Raw genomic sequence first — 15,279 nt, 5'->3', positions numbered from 1 at the left:
GCTGCAGATGACACAATTTTGTGCTTATGTGTAGGAATATGATGAGTACTTGGTAGCAATATTGTTCTGTCAAGGTTATATTGGTACTGCTATAGACATGTTATGAGGTTTGCATAATAAACTTATTTAGTTGTGACTGGGTAGAAATTGGTTTGAAATTGAACTGTACCAGAGAATTTCTTGAGGCCTTGGAAGATTCCATATGTTCTAATAATGAATTTCATAAGCATAAATTCTTGAAAGTTGTGTTTAATGTCTGTCTGGCCTTGGCCAAATCAAAGTCAAATCTTACCCTTGCCTCTTTAAGCTAAAAGATCTCTGGGGAAGAGAATATAAACCATTCTTTGCATGTGGTTTTGAGGCTGCTTGAAAATTCTCTTTCATGCAAGTTTTAGCCTGGTCTCAACTGCCTGTCTCTGTGACTAGTTCAAAACCGACTTTTCTGGTTTTTTGAGGTTTTATAGTAAAGTCATAGAAAATCTGTTGCATTTTAGGTTAGGAAGGCTGTGCTGAGGAACTTAAGATTGTAGTACAAAGGGACAGGATGCTTCAAAAGAATAAGAAAAAAGGCCATCACCAGTCTTTCAGATCTTGGCCATAACAGAGGATTTTCTAGATAAAAATGTTCTGCTGTTTCCTCATACCATGCTATTTGAGGAGTACTGAAATAGGTGGATTGGGTTAGAAAATTTCTAAAGAATAGTTTAAGTAAGTGCCAAAATGTCTAATACAAAGTCTATGGGAGGTGATGAGAATTTGGGGTGAGGTTTTATGGGACTTTCTGTGTGACTTCTGCTGGTTTAGTCATACTGACTTACAGAGGGAATTCTTTTCTCTTTATGCAAATTAAAAATGTGATTCTCTTTTTAAAAGATTTTTCTTGAGTCTTGGCACTAATGAGGTTTCTAAAAGTTGGAGGTGGTCAGTGTGGAGGAAGTACGTAGTGCCACTCTTGCTGACATTAGCTGCTTTTGTGCAACAATTCCTGTAATTGGAATTTTGGCCTGTGAATCCAACTTCTGCCCACTGATTTCTTGAAAATAGCTATTTCATAAGCTAGTGGCTTGTGCCATAGCCTAAAAAAAAAATTTTAAGAGCTTTTTTACAAAAGGCATATTCTACATTTGCCCTTCACGCTTCTGTCCCTGGAGCCTGCTATTCTTTGATTTTCCATGAACAGTGTCTCAAAGGAGTGTATGATATTCAGTGCGCTGCATTGTTCCAATTATATATTGAAAACTATGAAGAAACATTTCAGTTGAGCCCTGGAGATGAGAGAAGCGAGGACAAGAACCAAAAATGATTCTCTGTACCCGTGTAGAACATTTCTTGCTGCTTTAAGAGTCGTCAGATGGAATAAATTAAATAATGCGGGCTTTCGTGAAAGACAGCTTAGCTGTCTCCAATACAAAACTCCTCCTTAATTAATGAGTTCAGAGCCTTTGTCAGTGTGGAAATATTTTGTCAATGATGTGGAATGAGTACTTAGTTGTTATGGAACGATATTGAAGAAGAGAAGCTGAAATGTTACACCTATGTGCTTGCTTCTGCTTAATGTGAGAACTCAGGGCTCGTACATCCATTTGGAACTATTTTAATGTTGAAGGTTTTTGTCATAGAACAACTCAAAAAATGCTCAATCTCTGAACAATGCATGCTGCTTCTTCACATGTGGTGTTCTTTGGAGATGCAATCTCTCTTGAGAAGGGGAGAGAAATATATTCCCTGCTTTACAGCTGAAGGAAACAACTGTCCCCCTAGAACAAAATAGTGGTTCAAGGCTGAAATTCCTTGAAGAAGATGCCTAATACTTTGTTAACCTCCTCTGTTTTAGGGCTGTTATACTTAAAAACAAGGGGACCACGCTGAAAATAAACCAGACTCCACATCTGGCTTTTCTTTCATAAAACTTCTCTCATTGGTTATGTGAGTGAGCTGTCTGCTATTAAGAAGTTACTAACTCATTTTTTTTTCTTTACTCAGTTGAGTGTGAGGTGAAGCTCTATTTTCTGCTACTTTAGTGAATGAGCTACTTACATCCTGAACTGAGGTCCGTTGCTATAGAAGATGCTTTCTGAATATTTTTTCTCCACAGAAAATGGATGCTACGTAGGCAAGTGGCTCTGGGCTGCTCCTTCTTGCTTGCAGACAAGGTACAGATGGAGGATTAAACTGCAGCTTTTCAGAGCCTGTGGTAAATTTTGTGCAAAATTTTTTTATAAATTTAGCAAAGGAAGAACAAGCCTTGTAGACTGAGAAGGACTGCTGGATGCTTTGAACTCTTTGAACTCTGCACGGTGGAGTCAGAATAGAGGAAATGACATTGGTAATTCAGTACATTAAAGTACAGAGCCTTTCCTACACAGACATCATTCATGCTCCCTGCGAGAAATTTGTGTATCTCTGCACTTTCAGTGGATTCACTTATTCATGCTTTGGGAGGAGCAGAAGGGAGGGAGTTAAAGCAGTTCAGTGTACACAGAAATCAGTGGAAAGACTCCCATTAACTTCAATGGATTTTGGATTTGGAACTTGAACTCTACTGTAAGGTCTCTTCAATAAAAGACCTTCTGTTTTTCTACTTAAACAAAAGTTCTTGAAGACTGAACTTCCCCCTAAAGGTGCTTGCACTGTGGATTTATTACAGTTGTGTGAAAGCAGCCGCTTCTGTGCTTTTAATGCATTAACAGGCTGCTGGTTGAATAAGATTGTATGTTTGGGAGGAAAAGAAATACAGAGATGTGCTACAGACAGTGCTTGGAATGGTAATGAGAATGGCAGTTCATTAAGATTAGCAATGCAAAAAAGGTTCCAGTTAATGAACAATGAAAACATTTTGGCAGTTGCAGGGTTGATTATTGCAAGGCTGTTCATGCTGCTATAATTCAAGCATCTAACGTGACTGTCCATTATCAGCTCAGATTTTGAGAGGTTTATTATTCCATCAAAACATTAGTTGTATGCTGAGAGTTGGCATGGAAGACAGGCAAGCGAGTAAGTTACATTGTATGTACTATCTGTATATTTAATAGAGCGAGACTGTAAATGAAGCCAAGAGCCAAATATCTTTAGACCCAAATTAAAATGCCTGCTATCTTACTCTTATTAGAAAGTCTTGAGAGAGACTGCATGGGCATGACCAGGTGATGCTACTGGAAATGGTTCTGTTCGGTTTATCAACACGCACAGCTCCAACCTGTCAGCATCATCCCAAGGTCTGTCTGTAGAAGATGGGCCTTTTATGAGCAACGGCTGTGCTAAAGCAGGCCTCTGACTGAATAACTCGCTTTTAGATGTAGAACTGTATAGAGGATAAACCCATATAAGAAAACACAGAGTAGCATTTAACTGTTACTGAAGATGCTGAGGTTTGACTTCTCCACTATTCCCATGGAAAACAACAGCTTTGCCTCTGACATTAGTGGAAGCACAGTTAGTGCTGAGCTAACCTTCACAGGAAAGTTTCTCAGAAGAAGAGTAGGGGATAACAAGAGTGATGAGGAGAGTGGCTGCTAACTTGTGGTGTCTTCTGCACAATAGTGGAAACCTAGGTTCAAGTTTGGCTCGTAATCAAAGGCTTCAGACTATTTGCTTTTCTGGCCTTCTTACTACCTATTGAAAGAACTTGGTTTTAATCTGATGTGAAACCAAAAATGCCTTCTGATTTCCCAGTCAGCTCTAGTCAAAGCTGTTTTCTTAGAGTTGGCAATTAGTGTTGGCAATCCCTAGCACAGTAAAAATGAGCACAAGTACCCAGAAGTAATGCTTTGTTAAGAAAAGTCAAGGTTTGTTCTGTGGGACTGAAAGATCTTCCATTTGGAGTGAAGATTTCTCTCGACTTCTGTTTCCCACTCTGATTGTTTTTTAAATTGATTTACTTCCTTCCATCTGAATTGCACGTCTTCTATCTAACGGTGCTTTGAACCAACAGTCCCAAGCGCCCACCTCCCCTCTGCAGCAGATGGTGCGAGTAACCTGGCCCCATTTCCACCATCAGTGAGCAGCAAAAGATGCTGCCAGGTTGTTGGCTGCTGTAGAGGCCTTGTGGTGGTTATGATTTAGCTGTAGAGAATGATGCTCCCTGACAATTAAGTAGCACAGTTGGTATTAAGCAAATGTGAATATTATTGTCTAGAAAATGGTGCAGGGAGCTAATCAGTGTGATTTTCTTATTGCTGTGAAATTATCTGTGAAAATAGCAGCTCAACCTGATGCTTTGTTAAACTGTGTGCATTATTCCACTGGATGGTTAATTCCAGTCAGAGGACCTACTTTCCCTCTGATGTGGAGGGGTTTGCTGCCTCCCTCACCACTTTTCTTGCCATATTAGTTACTATGAAGGGGATTACTTTATTTAACTCTTTGGGTTAGAGTTGGCTAAAACTTGAAAACTTGCTTTTATCATTAGCATTGTCGCTAAGTGTCAGTCAGGTTTGATGTGGCTTGTGATGTTACAGTCTTAACCAAGGAGTTGGTCCTGTGCTGGGTCCCTTCTCATGCTGACGTTGATGGGAATGTTGAACACTAACTTTTTGCTGCATCAATTGCTCTTGCAAACTATTGGGCACCAAGAAAAAGATGCTGCCAGACTGATTTCATTAGGGTCTGTGAAAATAAGTTTTCTAATAAATACATCCTGAAACTCTTTTTGACTATTACTATTCAGGCTGGAATTAAACCCTTAAAGTTTCCTTGGGGACGAGGCCTTTGTACAAAACACTGTACTAATGTAGATAGTTTGTGGTGAGCAGCAGTTGGTAGCAGTGGCTCACAACCACTAAGATGCACCACCATAAAAAGAGATTGCAGGTCCTCTGATACCCTGTTGCCTGTCTGCCTGCTACAGAGGCCTCTCAAAGGGATTTTTGCCCCATGCTTGCTCCGTTCTTCCCCTCGTCTGTGGACCATTCTCTTGTCTCTCATTGCAGGTGAACTGGAGAGAGCATCAATACAGGGCCAAGAGATTTGTCTTCAGCTCTGGCTGGGGGGAAGACAGGGATAAACAGTGGTACGGACAGGCTGGTTTTGTCCTGTTTCTCCCATGGTCAGGAGAAGAGGTAGTAGTTGAGATGCAAAGAGAGGGTGAAGGAGTTGAGGTGGAAAAGACAGATTACAGATAGCAAGGAGAACAGGGAGTACCCATATAAAGTAGATTGGAAACTGTAGCTCTGAAAACAGACATGTCAAAAGCTTCCCTCCATCAGAAAAGCCAGGGTGAGTAGCCAGCTTTCCTGCTCAAACTTCGAGTTCAGCACTCAATCTGCGAGGTAGTGCTGCATCCCAGTTGCATGTTCTTGTTCTTTCAGCCATCCAGTAGCTGAAACAATACCGTGAGCTTCAAATTGCTGCTGAGCCACCTGAGTTATGTATTACACATGGCCAGTCATGACTCCTGCCCTGGTCAAACCCTGGTTTAACTTCTCCTTTAATTTAATGATCCTGTACAACTAGAGGAGATCTGTGTATGTCATGGCCATAACAGACACTTTCTTAGCCTTGTGATATGTGCAGTCTGCACTGTTAGTTCTGTTGATGTATGGGTTTTTCTTGCAACTGCTGTGTATGCTATGGCTGTTAGCTTTGTAGAACAACCTTTAATGTCGCATCAATACTTTGTTCAGTGATCAATGCAGAAGGCTTGTACTGTGTGTGTATCTAGTGACAGAGGCCTGGAGCTGAACATCTCCAGCTTGTTCAACAAGGGCTGCCAAATAGTTTTACCCCCTGTACTGGAGATGAGGTCAACAGGAGTAGAGAGAGAAAGCTGCGGGAATAAGAGCCCTACTATGAGGGTCACAATGCAACAGATGGGATTTTTGTGAGTGTTTGGGGTTGACTTAACTCTTTCCCCAGACCTGCTTCTGAACTGATATCCTGCCTCTACCCAAGAGTCTAGCATCATAACTTCATCTGACCTGCTTTTCCTTTTAGACTGCTGCTACGTAGCTTTAGAAATGAAGAGTTTATTAGATACTTGAATGGCAATTGACCCTAGAAAATTTGTTCCCAGAGATGCTTATAATGTGTCCTGGAGGGGCAAACCTTTAACAAGCCATTTAACTGAGTTCTTTCAGGGTGGTTCCCAACTTGTACTCTCCCCCAGCCCACCTTTAGCATTCCCCATTCTGTAGGGAGCAGTATATAATAGTTTTCTTTGACAGACTTTTATATTTATGCTGGACGTTGCAAACTGCAAGGACACTATTGTAGTTCATCTATGCTATGGTTGTAATTGAAGTTGTTCTATCAGATTTGTGTTTTGCTGCCAAAAGCAAATGCATTTAGATAAAGGGTGATTGTTGAATCAAACAATGGCATGTAGTAGATATGCTAATTAATGTCTAACAGGTATTTTCTTTAATGAAATTAAGTGCAGAAACATCTTAGTTATTTGAATGTGTTTAATCAAGACACACCTCTTTTTTTTTTTTTTTTTTTTCCAAATTATGCCAGGGATAATAGTCAAAATACCAAGCAAATTTTCTGCTATGGAATATGCTGAAATTTAATGATAACATAACAACTATTCTATTGAAACTAATTTAGAAGCCTATTTCAGACTCTTCATTTAATGTGTTAGCAAAATAAATTGTATGTAATTGTAAACAGCAGCCTCGCAGTGTGGGTTACTGAATTAACAATGGGATGCAGGAAGATGTAAGAAGTTAAAAAGGATAAAAGCCCACTTGAAACCATTTTAATTTAAATGGTTTCTGATAACTACATTGTCCGGTGAGATTCCCTTTCCTGAGCTAGTTCTTGTAGCCTTTAATTCTTTCCCGTTGTTTTTTTCTTTCTATCATGACAATTGCTACAAATTGGCAACCGATAAACTAGAAGCATGGTAATACAGCTGAAGTCATGCACTAAATAGACGTTAAATAGGCTTATAACTGCCTATTTAGGCAATAAACTGCCTTTCGCATTCACTGTCTGAATTTCATAGTTAGGAACAAATCCTTCAGACACGTAAGTATGGGGTTACCCTAATGTTTAACTTTTGACTCTTGGAAGAGGCTAGATGATTCAGAAGTGAATTAAGCTGAGAGCTAGGTGAGGTCTCCCAGGCAGGACAAATTGCTTTTACATCTTTTGTTTCATTTTTAGGAGAACGGCACAATCTTACAGCAAAATCTGTTTAAAATAACAAAATTATGGTTGTTTGCAAGAAATGAGAGATCTTGAGTAACTTCACGCTGGGAGAGAATGGACTTGTGCTCTTCTGGGTGATATGGTGCACTGAAGCAGAAGACAGTTTGCTCTTGTCACTGCCGCGGTATTTGCACGGTGTTCTGCAGGTACGTATGAGTTTTCTGTACTTGGAGCCACACCTGCCCAGAAGTCATGCAGCTACATCAGCACAATGCTAAGCCCAGGCAGATATATCTAACGCTTATTAGTCAAGGCTCTGCATTGGTTAACTGTGCCTGTAGACCTTATCCTTCAGGCCTGATCCACGTCCAGCTGACTTAGAACATGGACATAGTGAACAAGTCTGCCTGAGAATGCTGTGATAGACATACCCTGGGAGATCTGCTTCACTTTTGGGTGCTGACTTTCTAGAAGGCAAGACAGTCATGCTTCCTGTCCTTGGCATGGATCTGGCATTTGTCAGAAAAGCTGCACGTTTGAACCGTGTTGCCTTGTTTGCAGTGTAGTTCTTTTTCTCTGTATTGTCCCTGCATTCAGAAATATATTCACCAATGTTCTCGCTGGTTCAGCCAGAGTTAAATATTGTAAGAAGACCAAATAAGCCAGTGTAGGTGACAATATGTACCTTACCCCACAGTCGGCCACCCTCAGGTCTGTACAGAACAGCAAACAGTGGGCCTGACTCTCTTGCCCCGACATGGCAATGCAGCTCCGGTTACTTTGAAGGAATTTCTCTTGTTTATAAATTGATGATCAGGATATGTTAATATTTTTATTGTGTTTTAATACAAGACACAGAAGAAGTTTTGAGGGGCACAACTGGCTCTTTATTCCCATGCAGGAGTAAGTAAAGACGGTGTGGTTATTTGCAGCAGTTTTTTGAGTTGGTGCCTTCAGGGAAACAACGGGCTTGTTTCTTGGAGTTGTTCTCTCAGCTGACAGGTAGCAAAATAGATTAGATGACTGCAACACAAAAGTTAAGTTGGTACTGCACGAGTGCCAGGCATAGAGACAGGGACTACTGCAACTGAGAAAGTAGGTTTAACCAATCTTGCAGGTGAGTATTTGGAGTGATCTAGCAGGAAGCAGGCTGCTTGCCAGGAATACTAGGCTGCTGAAGAGCAAAGCTGCTCCAAACTGTAGTGAGACACTTGCACGTGGGGAATTTCCCAGACCATTTTTTCTTCTATTCATTAGTGCTTGCTCAGCCTGTCCCCACAAGCATAGGCAACCCTTCCTGCACAGCTGCAGCTGGCGGGGTTGAACAAGCAGTTTCGGCACAGATGAACAGTTTACTGCTTTTCATTTAGGTGATGTCGAGTTTGCCAATTCCCAGTGCTTGTCCTGGAAGAAGGCAGGTACATTTACCTACTTTACACAAGATTTTTGGCTGAATCCTGTCTGCCGCACCTAATGGTGTGCCTTGAATGAATGTCTTTGTCACTTTGTGCTAACCTTTCTGACAGGACTGACTTGCACAGTACTACAAGAGAGGCTCCTAAAGGGGCTCCTTGTTGCTGCTCTAGTTTCTTTATAGCTCAGTGATTTTGCACGTACCATCACAGCTACATAGGGCTGGAGGCTGCTGGTAGGAGATAATAAAGAAATAAAACGACCTTAGGAATGATCTGATGCACTTTCAGAACTGGGGCAGAGAGATGGCAGCACCTTGTGTCTCTCTCAAGATGGATGGTGCTCCCTTGTCAGAACTAGGAGACAGGCCTGCCTCTGGTCTTTTTTTTGAAATTTATTTTCTCTGTGTGTGCCTCTCCTTGCAAAGTCCAGTGATATTTGTGTGAAGTCACCCACACTGAATGTGAGGTTTTTTTGTCCCCACCTTGTGTCTGGACAGTTTAGATGATAGTGCAAAAATGAATGAAGTTACAGTTAAATCGTATGGTGCCAACCCTAGAGAGTCATGCTTCTGTAGCCAGAGCCTATATAAAAGCTCCTATTTATATAGGAGGAGCCCATCCTATATAAATGACTAGGTGCCTTGGGCTGCAGTCCAGCCCCTGTTAAATTACTGTCTCACTGTTGAAACAGAGGAGGCAGCTTAATGTCCTAAATCTGCCTCTGGTGGTACAAGCTGGGAAGAAACTTCATGGAGGGAAGAAATCCCTTTGAAGTGTTTATTCACAAAGGTCCTGTGCAGGACAAGGAGCAGGTGAGCAGTCTGTTAGCCAAAAGCAAACAGCAAGCTGCTAAGTCCCAGTCTCATCACTGCTGTAGGCAGCAGAGCAGCTTTCGAGGTGCAAGGGCAGCCCGAGTTAGGGACTGGGTCAAGATGTGCCTGGGGCTGCTACAATACAGTAGTATGTTGTCACCATAGAAGCAGGCTACCCAGGGGAAGCACCACACCTATTTCATGGTGACAGTGCAGCTACTCTGCAGAAAGCTACTGCCACATCTCAGTGAGTTACATTTTCTCCCAGATGGCTTACTAAGTTGTTGTGATATCCTGGGTGATTCCCTTAATATCTGCTGTGACAGAACTACACATTTGCAAACTGTTTGGCAGAAGGTGACATTTGACTCTCTCCCAAAGCTTTGCACAGCGTTGACAGAAGCAGAAGATAGGCCCCCAATTTATTCCTGTCAAAAAAATAACTCTGAAACTCTTGACAGACGCGTTGTGTAAGGAGGCACTGTTTTTAGAGTTGCTTTCTAAAATTGTACTCATGCTCAGATTTCCTGAACCAGCATTTAAATGCCTAGTGCTATTCTAGAAAAACCTTATATCAGCATAGCATTTTGCTGACCATTCAGAACACTCTGTACATCATGAGAACCCATTATGACTATTTATCTCAAGTCAGAGTGCTGCCAGTGGGGATAGCTGTATGATAACAAGCAATCTACGCTCAAGGTTACTTGGTTACCTGGGGCACAGGGAGGAAGAGTGACGCCCACAGACACATCTTAGATCATATCCTGCCTCGGAACCTTGACTATCTTTATAGACCAGACAAAGATATAAATTTTTAAAATAGGAGGTGTCACACAGTGCAAGAAACTTACCCAGTGTCAGATGGGAATTCTATGGCAGGACTGGAAAAAACAGTCTCATAGCTCACTGTCTTAGCAACAAGCCTATTCTCTATATTTTCATAGCATAATTTTTTTCAAAAGCCCAGCTGCTTTGCTGGGTTTTGAGTGTGCAGATCTTGGTCCATGGAATGAGTGTGCTGTGCAGATGTGTATAAGCAGATACCTACTTCGTCTGCTTTGCTTTCGAACCAGAGAAACAGTCCCTGGAACTAGAGTTTGCCTTACAGGTCTGGATTTAGGCTTGTTACATGATTTCAGGCCTTAAAACTGGATGTGTTTTTGTTTGGTGGTGGTTTTTGTTGTGGTTTTGTTTTTTTGTTTGTGTTTTTTGTTTTGTTTTGTTGTTTTTTCCCTCCGGAAGCTTGGTTCTGCTGTCTAAAAGATATAGACATGAAGGGACGGTTACGACAGAGCGGGGGAAGCCTAGGTCTATAAACGCACCTTCATGCAACTACTATACTCAGGTCAGGACAGCTTCTGATACAGAGGGTTGTTTGACACTGCCCATAATCAGGATCTTCCAGTTTTACTCCCAGTCTTGAAATAAACCCTTGTGATCTGAGTCACTTCAGCTCATTAGTATTTTTTTTTCTTTTAGCTGTTTGTGGAAGTTTCCTTATGTTTGGGGTTCTTCCAACCATTCTTTACAGAAGGCTGATGTGAGGGCTGGGTGGATTTTTAAAAGGGCTTTGAAGATAATGATATATCAAAAAATACATGGAGAAAGTGTTTCATCTTGTTGGACCAGGCCTAGTTTTGGGGGCAGCTGCATCTCCTGGTGTGCTGGTAGCTTTACAGGGGAGGTACAGAGATTTAGAAATGTAGCAGTTTCTTCTTATGGGCCTTTGGCATTTCTGTGCTACTGGGGTTCCTTCTGCAAAGGGAAGGCAACCTCCACCAGGAAGAAGGTTAGTGCTTCCCAGCCGTCGTCTTAGCTGATCTGAATTTACTTCTTTTATTTATATTGGGTTAGGATTCTGCTCCACCAATTATGTCTTCTTTTTAGGCATGGCAGCCTCAGGAATTAAAAATAACAGACAAAACACAAAAGCCATTAATTTTTTAAGGCACGTGGGGGTGGAGGATCATAGTGGTCAGAGCAGCTGTACTGGAAGCAGAGAACTTGGAGCGCTTTCAGTCGAGGTGCTCTAGGGGTGTTCCGGAGCTGTTTTTAACAACCACAGTCCAGCAGGCTTTGTTAGATTTTTACTACGATGTTTGTGCAATGAAATTAATTTGAGTCTGCTAATTGCGTTTGCAGTAGCTGCTGCAATCTGGAAAAGGGAACACTGCTGCAATGTCAGTGTGTATATCAAACATTTTGCACAATCAGTGGTAGATTTGGATGTTTATTGATGAGATTGGTTCTTAAATTTACATTTGGACATATTTGAAAGTTACTCAATATCCTGTGGCTGGGGGAAAAAAAAAAAAAGTCTCCTGTTGAATCTCTTACTAATTGTGTAAACAGTTTAGTATAATGGCATAAAATACTCTTCACAAATATGTACTCATTTTAAAAGGATCCAGCTATGCTTTCCCCACTTCTGCAGAGTATTGCTATACCTTACAAGGAGCCCAATTGATTTCACAGGAACTACTAATAGATTAATACTTGATGCATGAAAAGTGGCATTCATCTTTGAAGTGAATTCAGCTATGATTGTGATCTTAATATATTTTAAAAAAAAGTTGCTCGCATAAGTGTTCAACAAAACATTTAAATTAATCTTGCACTATCTGTATTAATAAAAAGCAAATTTCAATTTGTAATTAAGCCTCACTGAAAATCTGACTCTTCATTTGAAAAAATGTGATGTGTGGAGACAAAGATAAAGTAACCATTGTCTGGTCAAAAATCAAATTGTGCCCTGGAGCAGCCTCCTGTTCTCCATCCTTTATACAGTGAGACCAGGCACGGAACTTTGTTCTTCAGGGTTGGTGCCCAAAGTTAGGCCATATGAATTACCTCTGTCTACCAGACAACACATGATAGGAGACAATCCTTGTACTGAAAAGATCATTAGAATACAGCATAAAAGGGAATAGACAAAAAAGTGTAGCCTTTTTAAAGAACCTGGTCCAGGTTAATAACTTGAGTGGTCACTTACACTCTAGTTGCTCCAGGAACTGAGACAGCTCTCCAGCATGTAAGGATTGAGCTTAAACTCAACTCCATGTAATGCCTCTATTCACGAAGTCATCCTTTAAGGTGACAGTGTGCTGTATACCAATAGATAGCATTGCAAACCTTGGAAATAGCTCATGGACTTAACATGTGGCTAGCATCTATCTATCTGTTGTGTTTCTATAATGCATGTGCAGGAACAAAAGCGGCCAGCACATAATGGGACCAAGAGAAATGGACTAGGAAATTCCAAATCTGATACATGCTTTAGAGAGAGAGCATAAAACCTACTCACCAGACATTGACTTTCTTACCACACTAGTAGCAGAGTAGTAGATCTTGCACTGCTCAATTCTGTTATAAATGTTATGAGTCCAAACTGAATTGAGATGTACTGATAGTGGCCCAGCCAGAAAATTGTTCATTCCTTCTCTCTAACTCTTTGTCATAGTATGTGAAAAGTGCTATTCTCAATTGCAACTAATAAAGTACAATCCAATGTGAAAAAATGGGCTGGTAGAAACCACATCGAATTGCAACTGGAAATGACAGTGTGTCAAGCAAAGGCATCCAGTGATGCTGCTAGGGTTCACCTTTGCCTAGTGTGATGTATTTGAATGCAGAGGTAGTCAGGAATTTAGCAAAGCAGCGTGTATGACTCCTCTGTGGACTGCAGTGAAACCTGCAGTGTTCCTGGAAGCTGAAAAACGAATCATTATTTTCCATGGTTCCTGTTTTATGGTCCTGTGGAGTCTTTCCTTAGTCACAAAGGACTGTTTTATGTAGGAGTCCTTTACAGTTCATTAGGTGGTTAAGATGAAATTATGTAATGTCTAACATTTAAAAACTGCACAAGAATCAGGAGGAGTGCTGAGAGCAGGAGGCAGCAGTTTTGGTATGAACTCAATAAAGAGCTTTAAAGAAATTAGTAAAGACAACATAGTATTGAATTAGACTATGAAACTTATTGCCACAGGGAGCTGTTGAAGCTGGGAGCTCTGGAGATCAGCCATTGACGTGGATTTCAGAATATATTCAGTATTGTGTTGTTAATTTTTTTAAGAGGGCTATTAAGCTGCATACCTGGGATTTTAATAGATATATGTGAATCGGTAGACATATATGGAGAAAGCAAAAGATTCCTCGTCTTCCAGTTGAAATTTCTTACATTTTCTTCAGAGGATTCCAACAGGGACCTCCGAGACCTTTCGATCTAGTCTAGTTGGACAGTGCTGTATTTAACATACGTGTTATGTTACATACTTGTCCTGTGAAAAGCTCTTGTTTTTCTTGAAAATCTTAAGACTTTTGCCATTTCACCTGATTTTTTTGTCAACTTCATTGACCACCTGTCAGTCTACTGCAGTTTCACTGGAGTGTCACAAGGCAGTGAACGTGAAGCGTACTTTTTCCAGTATCCATAAGCATCAGTTTTGGGACCCAAGGAGGCTGTGCAAGCCAGCAGTTTGTTCCAACCTCCTGTTAGATTGAATGGCATAAATTAGTAATTTTTTCCTTTTTTCTCTTTAGAAATGTTACTGCATGTCAAAGCTAGGAGAAATTTGGATCAGCTTTAGCGATCACTTTAATGGTTTGTACTGACAGTCTGTATTTCTTCCAGGAGCAAAAATATAAATATATAAAAATAAGTGTCCCTAAGAGTGGTATTTGTTTGCCAGACTGTGTTGTCACTAGCAGTGGCTAGTGTTTTTGGTTTGGTCTTTGAAAATGGAACAAAATGAATTCCCTACTACTTACTCATGTTTTTTGAGGGTATAAGTTTCTGAGAACCACTAGGTTTAATAGAGGATACTTGAAAAAATGCATTTATAGGGGCCACATGTGAAAACACTTGCAGGAAATCACTAAAAAAATACTTAAAACAGAAGATATTTTGCTTTATGTTTGTGAGGCTGCCTTGACCGGGTGTTTGTGGTAATAGGAATGATGAAGCTTGGATGTTAGGGTAATGAGAAAAGCCAAATATTGTAGAAAGTTTGACTTTGGCAGTTTTATTTATTCTGCAGTACAGCTCTAATCCAAACACGTTTTGGATGGATCTTAGTGGATCAGGTTTTGTGGGTCATCTTTCAAGACCTTGGCTTTCATTTTGGGTTCAAAACAACGCAGCAGGGTTTTGAAGACCTCACTCTGCTTTTACAGCTCTCTACAATGTGCTCACAGTGGAGTATGTCAGATGAAGACCTGCTTTTTTAGGTGCTTAAGTGAGTTTAAAATCATGAAACTGCTAACTTTGGGGGTGAATACCACCACCCCAGCTGAGAACTGTGTGGAAACTGAGCCCCCTCTAGAATTAGCTGTAGTGAAACAGGCTATGGAGGGTGGGGGGAATCCAGTAAAACTATGTAACTTGTTAAAACCTTTGCGTGGAAGTTGTGTCTTCAGCTTCTCTTCCGTTTCAGCTACTTGTATGTTGCTCTGTGAAGTGATACTGAAAACACTCATTTCGGGACCAATTACAGAGCAGCAACTGTCAGCTCCTTTGGTATTGCAAAAACTCATCCAGATTTGTTTTAAAATGTGCTACTCTTTTTACCAATCTTCCTTATTTCTGACACATGCAGTTCTTGTTCTGAATGAATATGACTCAGGACTACCTACTCTTGAATGTGTGTTGAAATGAAGTTTGTGCCGTATTTGAGTCAACCGCAGGACGGTCTCTGTATCACAGACCTTTACTTAAACAGCCTTGCCAACATTGGCCTAGCGGGGAATATGTCAAAGCCTCATAAGTATCTCCAGTTATTTCGTCTGTATTCATGTCATCCCCTCATGATTTCTCCTGCACATTCTCTGTAGGAAAACTGATTTCTTGAGATCTTATTCAGTATTTGTGTGGAGTCGTTTGACAGGCTGCAGATATGGTTTGCCCGAAGGCAGGCAACTTGGGTTTCTCAGATTCCCTGCCCTGAACGGTGGGGATTATA

The sequence above is a fragment of the Nipponia nippon genome, unplaced genomic scaffold (assembly GCF_047370975.1).
Source record: "Nipponia nippon isolate SJK-2023a ecotype South Korea unplaced genomic scaffold, ASM4737097v1 scaffold_7, whole genome shotgun sequence".
Taxonomy (NCBI): Eukaryota; Metazoa; Chordata; class Aves; order Pelecaniformes; family Threskiornithidae; genus Nipponia; species Nipponia nippon.
The sequence above is the reverse complement of the archived record's forward strand: the minus strand, read 5'-3'. Positions refer to the sequence as shown.